At 51.6% G+C, this 18861-nt stretch overlaps 1 protein-coding gene across 1 annotated transcript in view; it reads right to left on the bottom strand.

Annotated features, from left to right (window-relative positions):
- Window positions 1–15274, bottom strand: part of LOC135204844 (zinc finger protein OZF-like) — a 167721-nt gene extending 152447 nt beyond the window's left edge. The window contains exon 1 of the mRNA XM_064235054.1: window positions 14522–15274. The gene's annotated coding sequence lies outside the window, so the exon portion shown is untranslated. The remainder of the gene's footprint in view (window positions 1–14521) is intronic.
- Between the last annotated feature and the right edge of the window lie 3587 nt (window positions 15275–18861).

An 18861-nucleotide genomic window follows, 5' to 3' on the forward strand; every position in this document is an offset into this window, starting at 1 on the left:
GGAAATCCGCTACCTGCTGAAGAGTGGCTCTGAGAGGAGATAGACTCCGTCTAAGACACCAACCACAGAAGACGGCCCACTTCCCCTGGTACACAGCTGCAGAGGACTGACGGACATTTCCAGCCATCTCTGTTGCTGCGCTACGAGAAAAGCCTCTCGTTCGCAAGAGATGGTGGATAACAGCCAGCCGTGTGAAGTCGTAGGGACTGGACTGCTTGGTGGTACCGCTCGACGTGTGGCCTGGGCGAGAAGGTTGTGCCAAGGGGGAATCTCTCTCGGTTCTCCTGCGAGAAGAGCCAGCAGGTCCGGATACCAAATGGCCTGTGGCCATTTGGGAGGGCCACCAGGATCATCCTGAGATTCGGGTGGCCAGTGCTCGACTGATCACCTTGCGAATCAGGCTGAACGGGGGAAAGGCATAGGCGAAGAGGTTTGTCCCACGGGTGTTGAAGAGCGTCCTCTGCAGCTGCCCATGGGTCCGGCACGGCTGAGAAGAAAACCTGAAGCTTTCTGTTGTGCCGGGTGGCGAACAGATCCACGACTGGTCGCCCCCACAGGTCGAAGAGCCTTTCCGCCACGTCCTGGTGTAGAGACCACTCGGTCCCTATCACCTGATCCCGACGGCTGAGCGTGTCTGCTACTACATTCCTCTTCCCTGGAATGTAGCGTGCCGACAGCTCTATTGAGTGTGCCTCGGCCCACTCGTGCACCTGCCGAGTTCAACTGGTACAACGGAGAGACACTAGGCCCCCCTGTTTGTTGACGTAGGCCACTACCGTGGTGTTGTCGCACACCAACACCACTGAGTGTCCCATCAAGCGGTCCTGGAACTCTTGGAGAGCGAGAAACGCTGCCTTGAGTTACAGTACATTGATGTGAAGGTGCTTGTCGTTCTCGTCCCACACTCCTGAAGTCAGCAACTCCTCCAGGTGTGTCGCCCCATCCCTCGGTCGATGCGTCTGAGAAGCAGCTGCATGTCCGGGGGGGGGGGAGTGCGCAGAGGCAACTCCTCTTAAGAGGTTCCTGTCGTCCAGCCACCAGGCTAGGTCCTGCCTCACCTCCCGGTGTCAGTGACACTGGAAAGCTTGGGGGATCCGTCGCCTGTGACCAACTCTCCTTTAGTCTCCACTGGAGAGATCGCAGGTGAAGACGCCCGTGAGGGACTAACTTCTCGAGTGATGACAGGTGTCCGATCACGACTTGCCATCGCTGAGCTACCTGTTCCTGCCGAGACAGGAACTGGTTGGCTGCCTCCCTGAATCTGCTGATCCGCGAGTCTGCGGGGAAGACTCGCCCTGCTACCGTGTCGATCAGCATACCCAGGTACTTCATCCTCTGCTTGGGCTCGAGATCGGACTTCTCGAAGTTCACAACGATCCCCAGATCGCGACAGAACTCGAGTAGTCGATCCCTGTCCTGTAGCAACTGCGAGCGGGAGCTCGCCAGGACTAACCAATCGTCGAGATACCTCATCAGACGTATCCCGTGCGAATGGGCCCAAGCAGACACCAGAGTGAACACTCGCGTGAACACCTGTGGGGCGGTTGAGAGACCGAAACAAAGTGCCCTGAATTGGTACACCGTCCCGTCGAGGATGAAGCGGAGGTACTTTCTGGAGGACTGATGAATGGGTATTTGGAAATACGCATCCTTCAAGTCCACTGAAAGCACGAAATCGTTCTCCCTGATGGAGTCGAGCACGGAACGTGCCGTCTCCATCGTGAACCGGGTCTGGCGAACAAACCGATTCAGGGGAGAGAGATCTATCACCGGGCGCCAGCCTTCCGTAGACTTTTCCACCAGGAAGAGTCGACTGTAAAAGCCCGGTGACTGATCCGTGACGATTTCTACAGCTCTCTTGCTCAGCATGGTCTTGATCTCCTGTCTCAATGCTACGTCCTTCGATGACCCTGGAACGTACGACTGCTGTTGGACCGGGTTGGAGGTGAGGGGTGGCCGAGATTCGAAGGGCAATAGATATCCCTCCCGAAAGACATCTACAATCCAGGTCTCGGCGCCGTAGCGCTGCCAAGTTGCCCAATGGCTGGCCAGGCACCCCCCCCACTTCCGGCAGCAGGTGAGGGGGTGGGGAACGCTGTCCCTAGCGTTTCCCCCCTTTCTTCGACTTCTCCCCAGAGCCTCCTCGGGAGAAGGAGGCTGGAGGAGGGCTGGTTACGGCTCCCCTTTGCAGAAGTCAAAGAAGACAGAGTCTTTCCACGGGGCTTCGACGCGACTACCGTCTTAGCCACCGTGGAAGCGCTAGCCGAGCTCTTTGGCTTGGCCGCAGTTCGAGGCTGCCCAGAAGCCTTCGAAACTGCCTGGTGAACCAGCCGGTCACTGTCGTCAGTGCGCCGTCTGTCCACCGCAGCGTCCACCATCTCTCCTGGGAAGAGAGACGTGGAACTCCGTAAAGGTCCGTTGCGGAGTCCCAATGCCGCTTCACGCCCAGCCGCCCTGGAAACTCGAGCAAGGACAGCGTCCCTACGTCGGAGAACCAGGTTGGCCCACAGGTTTACCGTCTGGTGGGCAAGGAAGGAGATGGCTCTTCCCCCAGACTGGCATAGTCTCCTAAAGGCCGAGTCATCTTCGGAGAAATTCCCCCGGGAGTTGGCTGCGACCTTAGATACTGTGAGGGACCACAGATCTATCCAGGAGACGGCCTGGAAAGCTGCCATGGCAGTGGATTCCAGGCCGAGTGCCTCTTGCTGCGAGAACCATAGGTTCTCGGACAGGAGCTGCTGCAGAGACACACCCGGCGTTAGCCTGGCTAACTCCGGGTTCACCTGTTTGGGCGGCATCGGGTCCTCAGATGGCACGTAAAAATGACAATTTGTCGAAAATTGCATTTTTCCTAACTATACAAACCTGAGGTCCTTTAACAATAGGAAGTAGCTAGCGGCAGCTGGAACGGTCGTAAGCTTCGAACAATCAAGGGGAGAACGGTAGTTAACTGCTTGTCCGATCGTCGCGCGCCGCGCGACTGGGAGGTAAACAAATCACTTTTGCTTTTGGCCCATGCAAAATACGCAGAGTGAGGGGTGGCATGAGGAGGGACTTTATGTTAAAGGACCTCAGGTTTGTATAGTTAGGAAAAATGCAATTTTCGACAAATTGTCATTTGTTCCGATACGTAATACAAACCATCGGTCCTTTAACAATAGGAAGACTCACTTCTTGGTGGTGGAATCTGAGTCTTTTGATGAACAGACTGGTGTTCGTCCATCCTGGAATGCCTCCCTGGTCGTAAGAGCGAGGGAGGGATCCAAGCCTCTGTCCGATTGATCGGGGTGTGCACCGCAGGATCAATGGTCAGACCTCTGGGCCGAGTACTAAGAGAGAGGCAAGCGTATCTCTTCGTACCAGCATTGTAAGAACTTTTTCCTTACATGAGCAAATGTAAAGTAATGGGTTTGTCTCATGTTGGCATCCACTTTCTCCCCCTTGTTGGAGAAAGTGGTGGATATTTACTCCTATCTCTAGTTAAAGAGATAGGATGGAGCTCTGTTGAATAGCTTACCTGCATCGGACTCCTTTCCAGCAAGGTAACGACCGTATCCCTCTGCCCACAGGTAGAGGTAGAAAAAGAGTGGTGAAGAGAAGCCAGTCACTCTCTCATTCACGCATTCATTCTCCCAGTCATACCAGGAATCGATGCTGTTCTGCCTGCTCGGGTGCTGGGTAAGCTTACACAACGTGTTGAGCAGCCACCACAGGTCCCAAGGAAAAAGTATCCAAGGACTTGTGGGCAATATCCCGAAGGTAGAAGGACGTGAAGGTGGTCTGGTTGGCCCAGACACCTGCCTTCAGGACCTGCGCCACGGGAGAAGTTCTTACGGAACGCTAAGGAGGGTCCGATACCTCTGACTTCGTGGGCTCTCGGACGGAGCGTACGGATGTCGTCGCTACCATCAGCTTCGTACGCTCTCCTGATCACCTCACGTAGCCAGAAAGAAAGCGTGTTCTTGGAGACTTCTTTCTTGGTGACCCCAGTGCTAACGAAGAGGCGTCGACACTCAGGCCTGAGATGTCGAGTTCTCTTCAGATAGCGCCGTAGCGCCCTCACAGGACAAAGCAGCATCTCATCCGCATCGTTATCTGTAAAGTCCAGCAGGGAGGGGAGGGATCGTGAAAGACTCGAACCTGTCGTCAGGGATCGACGGATTCTGAGTCTTAGCTACGAGTTCGGGACGAAATCGAGCGTCACAGATCCCAGCCTCTGGTATGTTTAACATCATAAGAAAGGCCATGTAGTTCCCCTACTCTCTTTCGCCGATGCCAGGGCCAGCAAGAAGAGGGTCTTGAGGGTCAGATCCCTGTCTGACGACTCTCGGAGTGGCCTCGAACGGTGTTCGAGGTCAGACTCCTAAGGACGAGAGTCACGTCCCACGCAGGGGGCCTGAGTTCCCTGGGTGGGCAAGACCTTTCGAAGCTTTTCATTCGAAAGGATATCTAGACCGAATTCGTGATGTCCAGTCCCTCAGTTTAGGACGAGCGCCAGAGCGGCTCTATATCCCTTAACTGTGGGTACTGAGAGGAGCTTCTCTCGGCGAAGAAACACGAGGAAATCCGCTACCTGCTGAAGAGTGGCTCTGAGAGGAGACAAACCCTGTCTACGACACCAACCACAGAAGACGGCCCACTTCCCCTGGTACACAGCTGCAGAGGACTGTCTGACGTGTCCATCCATCTCTTTGTTGCTGCGCTACGAGAAAAGCCTCTCGTTCGCAAGAGATGGTGGATAACAGCCAGCCGTGAAGTTGAAGGGACTGGACTGCGCGGTGGTACCGTTCTACGTGTGGCTGGGCTAGAAGGTTGTGCCAGTTGGGTAGCTCTCTCGGTGCGTCTGCAAGAAGAGCCAGCAGTCCGGATACCAAACGGCTTGAGGCGTTTGGGAGCCACCAGGACATTCTGAGATTGGGAGTGACCAGCGCTCGACTGATCACTTTCCGAATCAGACAGAAGGGAGGAAAGGCGGTAAGCGAAGAGGTTGTCCCAGGGGTGTTGGAGAGCGTCCTCTGCAGCTGCCCATGGGTCCGGCACGGTCCGAGAAGAACACCTGGATCTTCCTGTTGTGCCGGGCGTGGCGAACAGGTCTACGACGGTCGCCCCCACAGGTTGAAGAGCCTTTCCGCCACATCTTGGTGTAGAGACCATTCGGTCCCTATCACCTGATCCCGACGGCTGAGCTTGTCCGCTACTACATTCCTCTTGCCTGGAATGTAGCGTGCTGACAGCTCTATCGAGTGAGCCGTGGCCCACTCGTGCACCTGCACGTCAAAACTGATGGAGCGGAAGAGACACTAGCCCCCCCTGCTTGTTGACATATGCCACTACTGTGGTGTTGTCGCACATCAACACCACTGAGTGTCCCACCAAGCGGTCCCGAAACTCTTGGAGAGCGTTGAACGCCGCCTTGAGTTCCAGGACATTGATGTGAAGTGCTTCTCGTGATGGTTCCACACACCTGCAGTCAGCAACTCCTCCAGGTGTGCGCCCCATCCCTCGGTCGATGCGTCTGAGAACAGAAGCATCTCCGGGGGGGAGTGCGTATGGGCACTCCTCTTAAGAGGTTCTTGTCGTCGAGCCACCAGGCTAGGTCCTGCCTCACCTTGTCCGTGATAGCCACGGGAAAGTAAGGAGGATCCTTGGCCTGAGACCAACTCTCCCTTAGCCTCCACTGGAGAGACCGCAGGTGAAGACGCCCGTGAGGGACTAACTTCTCGAGTGACGACAGATGGCGATCACGACTTGCCATTGCTGTGCTGCCTGTTCCTGCCGCGACAGGAACCGGACCGGCTGCCTCCCTGAATTTGCTGATACGCAGTCTGCGGAAAGACTTGCCCTGCTACCGTATCTATCAGCATACCCAGGTACTTCATCTGCTGCATGGGTTCGAGATCGGACATCTTGTAGTTTTTCACGATCCCCAAATCGAGACAAAACGTTAGGAGTCGATCGCTGTCCTGCAGCAAACTGCGAGCGGGAGCTCGCCAGGACCAGCCAATCGTCGAGATACCTCAGAAGACGTATCCCGTTTCGAATGGGCCCAAGCCGACACAGAGTGAACACTCGCGTGAACACCTGTGGGGCGGTTGAGAGACCGAAACAAAGTGCCCTGAATTGGTACACCGTCCCCGTCGAAGATGAAGCGGAGGTACTTTCTGGAGGACTGATGGATGGGTTATTTGAAAATACGCGTCCTTCAGGTCCACGAAAGCATGAAATCGTTCCCCTGATCGAGTCGAGCACTGAGCGTGCCGACTCCATCGTGAACCGCGTCGTGCGAACGAAGCGGTTCAGGGGAGAGAGGTCTATCACCGGGCGCCAGCCCCCCGATGCCTTCTCCACTAGGAAGAGGCGGCTGTAAAAGCCTGGTGACTGGTCCTCCACGATTTACTACACTCGTTTCGCCAGCATGGTCTTGATCTCCTGTCGAAGAGCGTTGTCCTTTGCTGATCCCCGGGACATAGGTCTGTAGATGGACCGGTTTGGAGATGAGGGGGGGCCGAGACTCGAAGGGTAGTAGATATCCCTCCCGAAGGACGTCTACTATCCAGTTCTCGGCGCCGTAGCGCTGCCAAGTCGCCCAATGGCTCGACAGGCACCCCCCCACTTCCGGCAGCAGGTGAGGGGGAACGCCGTCCCTAGCGTTTCCCTCCTCGTTTCGACTTCTTCCCAACACCTCCGTCGGGGAAAGGAGGGCTGGGAGGAGGGGCTGGTTGCGGCCCTCCTCTCGCAGAAGTCGAAACAACTGGAGTCTTCACACGGGGCTTGGACGGTGCAACCGTCTTCGCCGCCGTGGAAGCGCTAGCCAAGCTCTTTGGTTTGGCCCGCAGTTACTCGAGGTTGCCCAGAAACCTTCGAGACTGCCTGGTGGACTAAGCGGTCACTCTCGTCAGTGCGCCGCCGTTCCACCGCAGCGTCCACCATCTCTCCAGGAAAGAGAGCTGGGGAACTCCTAAGAGGTCCATTTCTTAGCCCGAGTGCCGCCTCACGCCCAGCCCCTTGCCCCGGTCACTCGGGTAAGGACTGCGTCCCTACGCCGAAGAACCAAGTTGGCCCACAGGTTAGCAGTCTGATGGGCGAGGTAAGAGATTGCTCTTCCTCCAGACTGGCACAGTCTCCTAAAAGAAGCGTCGTCTTCGAGAGCAGAACTCCCGGAGCCGGCCGCTACCTTGGATATTGTGAGGGACCACAAATCCAAACCAGGAAACTGCCTGGAATGCTGCCATAGCGGTAGATTCCAGGGCAAGTGCCTCCTGCTGCGAGAACCTAGGTTCTCCGACAGGAGCTGCTGCAGGGACACACCTGGAGTCAGCCTCGCTAACTCCGGGGTTAACCTGTTTCGGCAGTATCGGGTCTTCTGATGGCACGTAGAAACGCCTCTGCCGCTGTAGAGGAGAGGAAGAAGCAGCTTAGAGGACCGTCCGGATTTTAGCGAGTCCTCCCGTCCTGAGACGAGATTATACACCTGATCCAGGACTGAGTCCGCAAGCTCTGATCGTTGGCAACCCCATCATCATTTTGGGCTCCCTCTTGGGACCCCAAAATGACTCGAGCCGGGACGTGGGCTCCGATGGGTGGTGGTAGCGGCGATCCTTCCGCGAGGCCATTATGCAGACGCATCAGCTTAATGACTTCCGCGAAGTTCCTCTGTATCTCGGGCGTCACAGCGTCTTGTGGAGTAGGACCGTCCAGTCCCTCCAACAAGAGCATATCCCTCGATACTCCTCTTCAGAAGGAGGAACAGCGACAGACCCCTGACGGAGGTCGCCTCCAACTACTTGCGCGTACGTCCTGGTCGGTCCTGAAGACCGTGCCTGAGCCGTACGGCGTCATAGCCGGGTCACGAGCGGCGCACCTCTCGTGATCGCTCCTTGGTACCTCGCTCCTCCCGGTATAGCCCGAGGAGGTTGAAGGTATAGGAGAGGCAGCCTGACGCTTCGCTCCCCCCACGCTCGCTGGCAGGACCAGCGTGCGTAGAGGGCTGCTGCCGATCGTCAACCCGCGGTGACGGTCTAGCAGTAGGGGCCTAGCGTCGCCGCTCGCCTGGGGCGATTGGCTCGGCTGAGAACGTCGAGACCGCTCTCTAGCGTCAGGCGAGCTGCCGCTGGTCACCGTCTCCGCCCGTCCCATCGGGAGCGGCGGAGCGGTGACCTGCTAGGCTCCCTATTCGCGTCGAGGACCGGCCAGCGTCCTCTCGGCGCAGTTCAAAACCGCTGGTTACAGCCGTGGATGGTACCGGCGGCCGTGGGGACTCCTTCCTCGCCTCAACCCGTGGCCGGTCAGTGACCGTCACGTCAGCCCGAGCAGCCGGTTGGTCGCTGCGAGAGCGTCCACTGGCCTAGGCGAGAGTCGTTGTGCACGACTCTCGCCAGTCTTCTGCTCCGTGCGCTTGTCTGACGGCGAGCGAGCTCGGTCGTCGAAACTTTGGCTGGACGGTCCTCTTTAGAAGAGCGTCCACTCGGTGCTTCTCGCGAACGAGAAGCAGCCGAGACGGAACCTGGTTTAGCGGCAGAACCACTAGCACAGGTGAGGACGCACCAGCCGAGGCTGATGCACCTCTGGTCCCCGTCGACTTCTTCTTTGCAGAAGAAGCGACGGGCCCCGCACCCGAAGGAACAGGAGGACAGCAGAAGAGCTCCCCAGCTCGCCTGAGCGAGCCGGGCCCTTAGAAGATCCCGAAGGAGTCTTCTTAGGGGGGGAGGAGGCAAAACCTTCTTCTTCTTCGGCTGTTTGGCCTGAGAAGTCGAAGGGGAAGGAGAGGCAGCAGACGACGAAGAAGACGATGAAGACGATGACGACACCTTTCTTTCCTCCTCTTCCTCTTCTTCTTCGCCAGGCTCCGCAGGACAGACGTCAGGTCTTCCATCCAGGAGGGGGAGCGGGGCAGTTGCCGAAGCAACAGGGCCCGACTGCACCTGTCCGGAAGGACCTGAGACTGTTACAGCAACACCAGCAGCGGGAAACGGCAGGAACAGGTCCGGGAACAGCAGGAACAGCAGGAACATCTGAAAAGTAATGTGTACCTGAAACGGAAAGAGTCGCTGGAGCGGCCACAGGTACGGCAGGCACGGCAGGTACTACGGGAGAGACAGGCGTCTGTCGACAGTCACCGTGTGTCATCCGTGGCACTGGCGGCAGGTCCAGGGGGGGGAGGTACTCTTGGGGCAGCGGAAGTCCGGGTCGGCAAAGGAAAAAATCCAGGTGGTGGTGGCATCGTCCTCTTTGGAACGGCGGCAATTGGTTTTTGTACTGCCACCGTGGGTGTCACCGACATTATATGAGGCTATATACAAGATGTGGTGGCATCTCATACGCAGGGGTAGTTAATGTGGTCGTCGTGGTGGTCACCGCACCATGAGTGACCACGGCCGACCCCGCCCCGCCAACCGCTGTAGCAACCCCTGGATGCTGGGCACTCCCTGCAAGTCCCAGCGACTCCCACACCTGTCCCAAGTCGTCCTTCGCTGCTGGCACACCTGCGGAAGCAACAGTCGGGTTAATAGGAGGGGCTTCCCCGCGCCTGGGGGCGAAATACCCCCAGAGCGGACAGAAGACCCCGAATACAGCTGTACGTCCGGGTAGCGGGCGCCCTCCTCCACACTCGACGGATCGAGCCAGAGGAGGACTCCGACTCCGCTACCCCCCCCGCAGGGGGAAGGCGCAAACCGTGGGGGTGCTGGCCCGGGAGGCAGGAAAGAGGACGAAGTGTCCGTCACCAAAGGAGTACTGGACTTTCCGATGACTTCTTGGCCTGGCCGGCCTAAGTCTCTTCCTGCCCTCGTACAGCACCCACTGCGCCTCGGACCAATTGGCATACAAACCATACATGGCTCGTTGCGGGAGCACTCTCGCCCTCGACAACGAGAACAAACCTCGTGGGTCCACCTCAACAAAAGACCTGAACCCCCCACATTTACGTCCCTCCAGCCCGGGACACACTACGGGACGACTGGAGGGCGCGGCGGTGAAATCTCAATCTCCTCTAATTCACTCATTGCAAATCAATTGAATAGAGAAAAAAGTACTTACAATCACTCTGATATACAGAAAGAGAAAACAAATACTCAAAGATGAAGCAAAAGCGACAAGCGGGCAGAGCGATGGCGAACACGTCCTTCCCACACACGGCCGAAAGCAAAAGTGATTGTTTACCTCCCAGTCGCGCGGCGCGCGACGATCGGACAAGCAGTTAACTACCGTTCTCCCCTTGTTCGAAGCTTACGACCGTTCCAGCTGCAGCTAGCTACTTCCTATTGTTAAAGGACCGATGGTTTGTATTACGTATCGGAACAAACGCCGCTGTCGCAGCAGAGGAGGTGGAAGCAGCTTGCTCGACCTGCCAGACTTGAGAGAACCGTCTTGCCCGGAGACAAGAGATTTCTACCTGGTCCAGCACTGAGTCGGCAACGCTCAGAACGCGGCAAACCCACCGTCGGTCTGGGTTCCCTCTTCGGGCCCCAGAACGACTCGAGCCGGGACGTGGGCTCGGATGGTGGGTAGCGGCGATCCTTCCCCCGAGGTTTGTTGTGCTGACGAATCAGCGCAATTACCTCGGCAAAGTTCCTCTGAATCTCAGGAGTGACTGCATCCTGTGGAGTAGGACCATCCAGTCCCTCGAACAGGAGCAGCTCCCGAGACCCTCCCCCCTCGAGGGGGGGGAACAGCGACAGACCCCTCTCGGTCTCCTCCAGCCACTTGTGCATACGACCTGGCCGGTCCGAGAACCGTGCCTCCGGTACGTAGGACGTCGTGGTGGGATCCTGAGGGGCGCACCCCTCACGATCACTCCTCAATACCTCGCTCCTCCCGGTGTAAACCCGAGGAGGTTGAAGGTATGGGAGAGGCAGACCATGACGCTCCCTCCTCGCTCGCTGGCAGAAACAGTGGGCTCTTGGAGGACTGCAGGCGATCGTCAAACCCGCGGTGGCAATCGAGCTGCAGGCCTGGTCGAGCCGTCTCGCTGTGAGAGAACGGCTGGACTGTGAGGAGCGGGCCCTGGTCTCCGCGTGTCAGAAGAGCTGGTGCTGGTTGCCGTACCCGATCGCTCTCAGTGAGAGTGACGGTCAGGCGACCGGCGAGCTCCACTGTCACGGTGAGACCGGTGCGTATCCTCACGGCGCTGGTACCAGCCATGGCTGGTGCAGGCGAACGGGGGGACCTCTTCCCAGCCTCAGCCCGTGGCCGGTCGTGGGGACCGTCACGTCAGCCCGGGTAGCCAGCTGATCGCGCGAGAGCGAGAGCTGGTGGTGAGAGAGTCGCATGAGCGGCTGTCACCAGTCTTCCGCTCCGTGCCGTGAACCTGACGCTGAGCTGGCTCAGAGGTCTGGTTCCTAGCTGCACGGTCGCTGGTAGGCGACTGTACACCCGTACCTCTCGCGAACGAGAGGCCGAGCGGATCCTGCTGCCGTGGTCGAACCACTAACAGCAGGCGAGGAAGTGCCGGTGTTAGCCGGCCACCCCTCTGGTCCCCGTAGTCCTTCTTCCTTGCGGAAGAAGAGACGGGTCCTGCCCCGAAGGAGCAGGGTGGACCAGCGGAAGAACCCCCCGTCTCACCGGAGCGAGACGGGCCCTTAGAAGCTCCCGAAGGAGACTTCTTAGGGGGGGAGGAGGCGACCTTCTTCTTCTTAGGCTGTGGAGCCTTAGAAGATGAAGGGGAAGAGGCGGCAGACGAAGACGACGACGAAGAAGACGATGAAGACGACGACGACACCTTCCTCCTCTTCCTCTTCTTCTTCGTCAGCTTCCTCAGGACCGATGTCAGATCTGTCATCCAGGGCGGAGCCGGGGCTGCTGTTGCCGAAGCAACAGGGCCCGGACGCACCTGTCTGAACAAATCGGCATCGGGAGCAGCGGCGCCACGAACAGGAACAAACCTCAGCAGTGCAGGGCATCACAGGAACAGCAGTGGAGACGGCAGGAACAGATACAGGAACGGCAGCAGTGGTCGGCAACATCACGTCCGTAAACAGCGGCTGGGCAGGTACGGCAGGTACGGCAGGCTGTACAGGCAGACCAGGTGGACGGACCAGCGGCACAGACATCCTAGGTACTGGTGGGAGGTCCAGGGGCGAGCTCTTCGGGCACACGAAGTCCGGTCGAGGCAGCACGGCAACCAGGCAGCGGCATCACACTCCCCCGTGGTACGGCGATTGGCCCCTGCACCGATGTAGTTGGTGTAACAGAGACCGCGTGCGGGGTGTACACCAGGTGAGGAAGTGAAGCATAGCCAGGAGTTGACAGGGTTGTGGTAGTCGTCGTCACCGTAGCATGCGTGACCGCCACAGAGCCAGCGAGATGGTAGAGCAGCCCCTGGACACTCGGCACGCCCTGCAGACCCAACGATGCCCACACCTGTCTTGAGGTCGTCCTTCGCGGCAACGCACCTGAGGAAGCAAAGGTCGGGTGATTAGCAGGATCCTCTACCCGTCCGTGTGATGTAGACGAACGGATAGAGGACCCAGAATACAACTCAACGTCGGGGTATCTCGCGCCCTCCTCCACACTCAACAGATCGGGTGAGGAGAAGGACCTAGAAACCCCCCCCGAAGGGGAAGGCGCCAAACGTGGGAGCTGAGCGGGCGGCAGGAAAGAAGACGAAGTGTCCGTAACCAAAGGAGTCGCGGGAGAGCTTCGACGACTCCTTTGCAGGCCTCGCTTCTTCCTACCTTCGTACAAGCCCCACTGCGCCTCCGACCAAGACATACAAACTTCACAGGGCTCGGCTCGGGTACATTCGCGGCCCCGACACCGAGCGCACAAAATATGGGGATCAATTTCTGGAAAGGAGCGGAACTTACCGCATTTACGCCCTTCGGTACCCGGGCACAATATCCGGAGGGTAGCGGGGCGTGGAGACTCTATAATTGATCAGATTAATCACAATTGATGAAAAAGAGAGGAAATGATTGTACTTACAATGATTACTCAACACAAACACAACCATATACTCAAGGGAAAGCAAACGACGAGAAGCGGGCAGAGAGCGTCGAACACACACCTCCACTCGATGTGAGGCCGAAAGCAAAAGTGATTTGTTTACCTCCCAGTCGCGCGCGCGCGCCTGTCGGACAAGCAGTTAACTACCGAACCCCTTGTTCGAAAGCTTACGACCTATCCAGCTGCCGCTAGTACCTTCCTATTGTAAAAGGACCGAAGGTTTGTATGCCGTGTCGGAACAAACAAAATACAACGAGGAAGCTGAGCGGGGGGCAGGAAGGAAGACGAAGAATCGGATACCAAGGGAGTCGCGGGAGAGCTTTCCGACGACTTCCTGGCAGACCTTCGCTTCCCCTACCCCCGCACAGCAGTGAAAAGTAATATGAAAATGAAACAGAACACTGCCCTTGCGATTCACTTCATAGAACTTAAAGGGGAAAAGATCAATTCCCGGGTAAGAGCGGAAACTTGATCCAAATAATATGATGCTATCATAAAATATATATGAAAATGAAACAGAATACTGCACTTGCAATTTCACTTTCACAGAAAATAATCGTAAGGATCAATTCCCGGGTAAGAGCGAAAATTGATCCAAATTAAATTTATGCAAATAAATAAATGAAAAGAATACTGCAATTGCGAATCCACTTTCATTGCAATTTATCATACCAAATAAAAGGCTCGTGCCGAGCGCAATCACGCTCTCGGTAACGAACGCACAGGGCAAAAATATAATGAAAAAAGTACTTACATTTTTCAATTATACACTTTCGCCCAAAATACATGACTCGGCGCGAGCGCGCCCGCCCTCGGCACCGAGACATAATTCAAGTGTTCAATTCATGAAAAGAGAGGAAATCGCCGCATCTACGGCGATAGCTCCATGTTGGTTCATAATTAAGTAATGAAAATGAAAACAGTGTACTTAGTTTCATTTTCAAGTCAAACAAACCATTAGTAGAAAACACAATATAAACAAAGCATACGACGATGAAGCGGGCAGAGAGCGATGACGAACACGTCCTTCACAACCGCGGCCGAAAGCAAAAGTGATTTGTTGGCGCGACTGTCGGACAAGCAGTTAACTACCGTTCTCCCCTTGTTCGAAGCTTACGACCGTTCCAGCTGCCGCTAGCTACTTCCTATTGTTAAAGGACCAATGGTTTGTATTACGTATCGGAACAAGTACTTTTTCGGAGGGTGGCAAGCGTTGATTATAGGTGGCCTGTTTGGCCTGCCGTGGTGTTTTACCCTAAGACCTGAAAACCGTGATAAGGGTTGGTAGTCGCTGGTTTTTCCCCCTATCCAGCTGCCGCTAGTAACCTTCCTATTGTAAAAGGACCGAAAGGTTTGTATCCCGTGTCGGAACAATGTACTTTTTTTTGAGGTTGTTCACGTTGATCGTACATGGTCCACCCTTGTACCATGCGGTTTTTTACCCTAAATACAAATGACCATCGTAACTTTACCTTCCAAGAGGCAAAAGATGCCTCACTCAATCCAGCCAAATTCAACTCAAAAACTCAATTCTAACAAAATCTTTAATTCACGAATTCAACCTCAATCATTGATTTACCTTGGGTGACCTTCAGTTCGTGCACAAATTCAATATTTCCGGTGCAAATTGTTTGATTCCTATGTGACGTTTTCTACTTCGGCGACAAATTCTTCCTCTTCGAAAATGACACCTGTTTGTTTACACGATTACTTTCCACCTGAGGTGATTAGCTCCTTTGTTTGAGCCATTTCTTCTGTTAATAAATACGTTTTTTTATTTTAAAATTACATAAATGTAAATAAATATCATTGTATTTAATTAATTCTATATAAAACTTAGTTATTTCACTCATGAAGCATTTTTGGCGAATTAACAACTTTCTACCGTACGTGTTAGGCTGAGTTAGTAGTATTACGTGAGATGATTTTTTGAAACTCTTCCCTCCTTTGTATGTATTAGCTATCCTTTCCTCTTTAGTTTCTTGATGTGGCTGCTGCACTAAACTATATATATTTCTAATCTCGTTATATTCTGTGCAGTAGAGCAAGAAGTCTTCCTGACATTGCAAGCATTTCGTATCTTCCCCTTGTAGCCTCTTCCTACTATCCAATCCTAGAATGTGTTTAGTCTGTCTAGCCCTGCTGGTCAGCTTTGTTTTTTTCAGTGCCATCTTACCAGGTTTCCTCTCATATGCTCTCTTTATATTAATTGTAGGTTCTTAATATTGCCTTGTCATTCATTTCTCTCTGCCACGCTTTTCTGTCCCAGTTATTTAAGCGATTCAGTTTTACTGAAGTTTATGTTTGATTCTTTTGCTTGCATCATCCAGGGGGTTTTCTTGTTTTCATACTGATTCATGGTTATCTCGTACAGGAGCCTATTTCCACCACTCTCAAGTGGATGTCTCAGATATATATATATATATATATATATATATATATATATATATATATATATATATATATATATGTGTGTGTGTGTGTGTGTGTGTGTGTGTGTGTGTGTGTGTGTGTGTGTGTGTGTGTGTGTGTGTGTGTGCATAATAATATGCTGTTCATTCTATTAGGGAAATGTTTTATTTCAAACTCAGAATCATAAAAGGTGGCATAGACATACATGTTTAATATAATTTTTTTTCAGTTTATAGTGCTTATGACATTGATTTTAAGCCTAGACCTAAGTTATATATTAGGTTGTTTATTATCATATTACTTCAGCAAACGTTTTGATTTAATATACAGCATATTACCTATAGTGGCACATGAAGGATTTATGGAGCTTGTCGACTTACTCTGTGGGGAACACAAAGAACTGAGTGAAAAGCAACCCTTTTTAGTCAAGAAGTACATTTCAGTGCAGTTTGATGAAAATTCACACTTTTTGTTGAAAACTTTATGAATAAATGTACTTGCTCACTTTCTGAAGAAAAAATAAGCCTATCATATTTCCTTTTTATTTTTTGATTTAGAAATAACTTGATTTATTATTAAATTTTGTCATATTTTTTTTCTTTCAAAGTATGATTGATTTTTTAAAATTTAATGTTACGATGTTCTTAGGTCTCACCCGACTAAAATAGTGATAACCTTTGTAAAAGTGCTTGCATTATGCTCGTTTACGATCAACAAGCCCATACGGTCGTTTGAGATCTCGGAACATCGTCTGTTGGTTGACAAAGGAAGTAAAGGCTGCCCCGTAGTTTCTGATTTTTTTCAGTTGGAGAGTTGATTGGTCGGTGTGCACCAGGACAGTCAGAGAGTCAGGTTGGTGGGTGTACAATATTACTTCATCCGATTCATTATCATTGATATGGCAAAGCTGAAACCTTAGCAGCCGAGGATGGCTCATGGACTTGGACGTCAGAATGGCAGCAAGCTTAATAACACCTTTTTTCCGAGCTACGTATAGTCCATTCCACCACGGGACTTTGGAATCTCACTTCAGCGGATCGGGACTAATGAAGATGTGAGTACAATGAGTTAATGCAAGTTCAAGTACTGTCCGATCATTAGTTTAAAGTTTTTTTCCGTATCAACTTTGATCCCCCATCACGCTCATTAAATAAATTAAAAGGACCTAAAGAATATTTAACATCAAATTTATCATTATACTTATCTCATTATTCAGTGCTACCCGATAACAAATTTTTATATTTCTCTTTCATTTGTTTTTACGAAATTTATCAGATAGAAAGGGATGTCGAATAGTTAAGAAAGGGATGTCGAATAGTTATTTTTCTTCGACGTAATTTATACACGTGTTACAGATTTTTTTCGACCCTTTATAATTTCTAATTTGCTTTATATGTATAATTTTTATCGTACTTATTTGTGTTGCCAGGTCCTTGTATTTCCTTTGATAATTAATGGACATCGGGAGGAGGAAGTTTGCATTCCCTCACTTTTGACGGGTTCCTTCTCAAGACAGAGGAGTGCAGTGACTCAACTCCTTTCACGCCATTCCTTCGGAATAACTACAGTTTTTCGCTATTTCATATATAGATAATTGTCATTATTATTAATAGTTAACTATCTTAATCATGTGTTGTTAATTGTTAATTAAACATAATTTGAAGCCTAAAATTGTTTATTTTACGATTGTTCCATACATTAATTTTATCAAACTTTCACTTTGTAGCCTAATTTACTAATTAAGTCCTATATAACAAGCATAACTATAGAACAATTATTTGTGGTAGCTATCAATTGACTTCCAAAAAGCACTTGACTCCGTTAATAGAAAAAGCTCATAGAGGCATTGAAGGCTAAAATACTTTTATTTGCTCACTTTCACTTTGTAGCCTAATTTACTAATTAAGTCATATATAACAATTATAACTACAGAACAATTATTTGTGGTAGCTATGACTCCGTTAATAGAAAAAGCTCATAGAGGCATTGAACCTAAAATACTTTTATTTGCAGATCTGCTGAGGGGGAGGTTAAAAATAAGAAAAAAACATATAAAAGAATTGTGACATTTCAGCAAAGAAAAAAACTTAAACGAACATGAAAAATGGAGGAATAAAACAAGCAGGGAGTCGTTTCAAAAGCAAACTCCAAATACTATACTACTAATACTACCTCAGCGGAGTACTACTTGTTGCGAAAAAATTAGTGCACAGTTTTTCCACAATAAAGAACTCCACCTCAAGGCCTTAGCTTTCCCTCCACTCTCACCCAGTGGGGAGAGAAATGCGATGGTTCTAACTTTCACAAAATGTTTTGGGTCAATTTATTATTTCACGCATTGTTCTGCATTGAAAACAATATAATTAAAGTTGTGCCTTTTTATTTATTAATTTGTTGAGTTTGTCGCATAGTGGAAAAGTTGAAACTGAACTGTAAAAATCACCAATTGGCCGGGCTATGAAAACCGATGCACGAACACGATCTCACAGGTGCTCTAGGGGCAAGAGCCCATGCCAGCTCAAGGCTGGCTTAATCTTCAACAACAACAAACACGATCTGAATCTATTATGTAGCCTAATAATTACCATTATATTATCCAGTTCATTAATAAATTATCTAAATTTTTAGTTGTATTCACAACGATTGCTTACAATTGTCCACCAAATGACTTATTAGAATGAATAAAAACAAGCGAAACCACTTCTAAACCAGACCCACAAACAGAAACACTGTCAAATGGAAGACGCCCAAAATGTCAACACACCGACGCCATTGACTTTCTCAGTAGCGTAGGTTCTAGCGTAAACGTCTTTTATCTTCTATGATAATTGCAGTCTTCATAATCGTGACAATTACAAATATGAATAATAAATAGTGTAATAATGTGGGCCTAAAAGGACCGTGAGAGTCAGGAATGAAGAGTGCAAGTGGTGTCTTGGGCTTAGGCCCTATTGCATTCAATCAATCAATCATTATAAGTATAAGTATGGGATGGACGGCCTTAGTTTCAGTGAGTTATAGATGTTTAAGGTTGTATCACTAACTTCTAGAGTCATGTTAGGGCTCCCATGTTAGTACTCTTAGGTTACCCTAAAGACCTTAGCCTTCCAGGGTAAACAATCACAGACGATCCACCATCATCACGCTGGACGGGTCTTATTCACTCGATATTTAATTGGTGAAACAAGAATACAATTACAACTCTAAGCATAGCATTCAAAAGATTGAAGTTCCATCAACATAATGTGATATACTAGTGTAAAAAACCGCATGGTACAGGGGTGGACCATGTACGATCAATGTGTACAACCCCAAGAAAAGTACATTATAACGCGTCCTGACACCGGAGTAGAGGTCTTTAGCTCCGTTTCTCGCCAACAACAAGTTGTGTCTGATGCCCATCTCCGATGTCAGGACGCGTTATAGGGTAAAACACCACGGCAGGCCAAACAGGCCACCTACAATCAACGCTTGCCACCCTCCTAAAAAGTACATTATAACGCGTCC

Source organism: Macrobrachium nipponense, chromosome 47, assembly GCF_015104395.2.
Source record: "Macrobrachium nipponense isolate FS-2020 chromosome 47, ASM1510439v2, whole genome shotgun sequence".
Classification (NCBI taxonomy): domain Eukaryota; kingdom Metazoa; phylum Arthropoda; class Malacostraca; order Decapoda; family Palaemonidae; genus Macrobrachium; species Macrobrachium nipponense.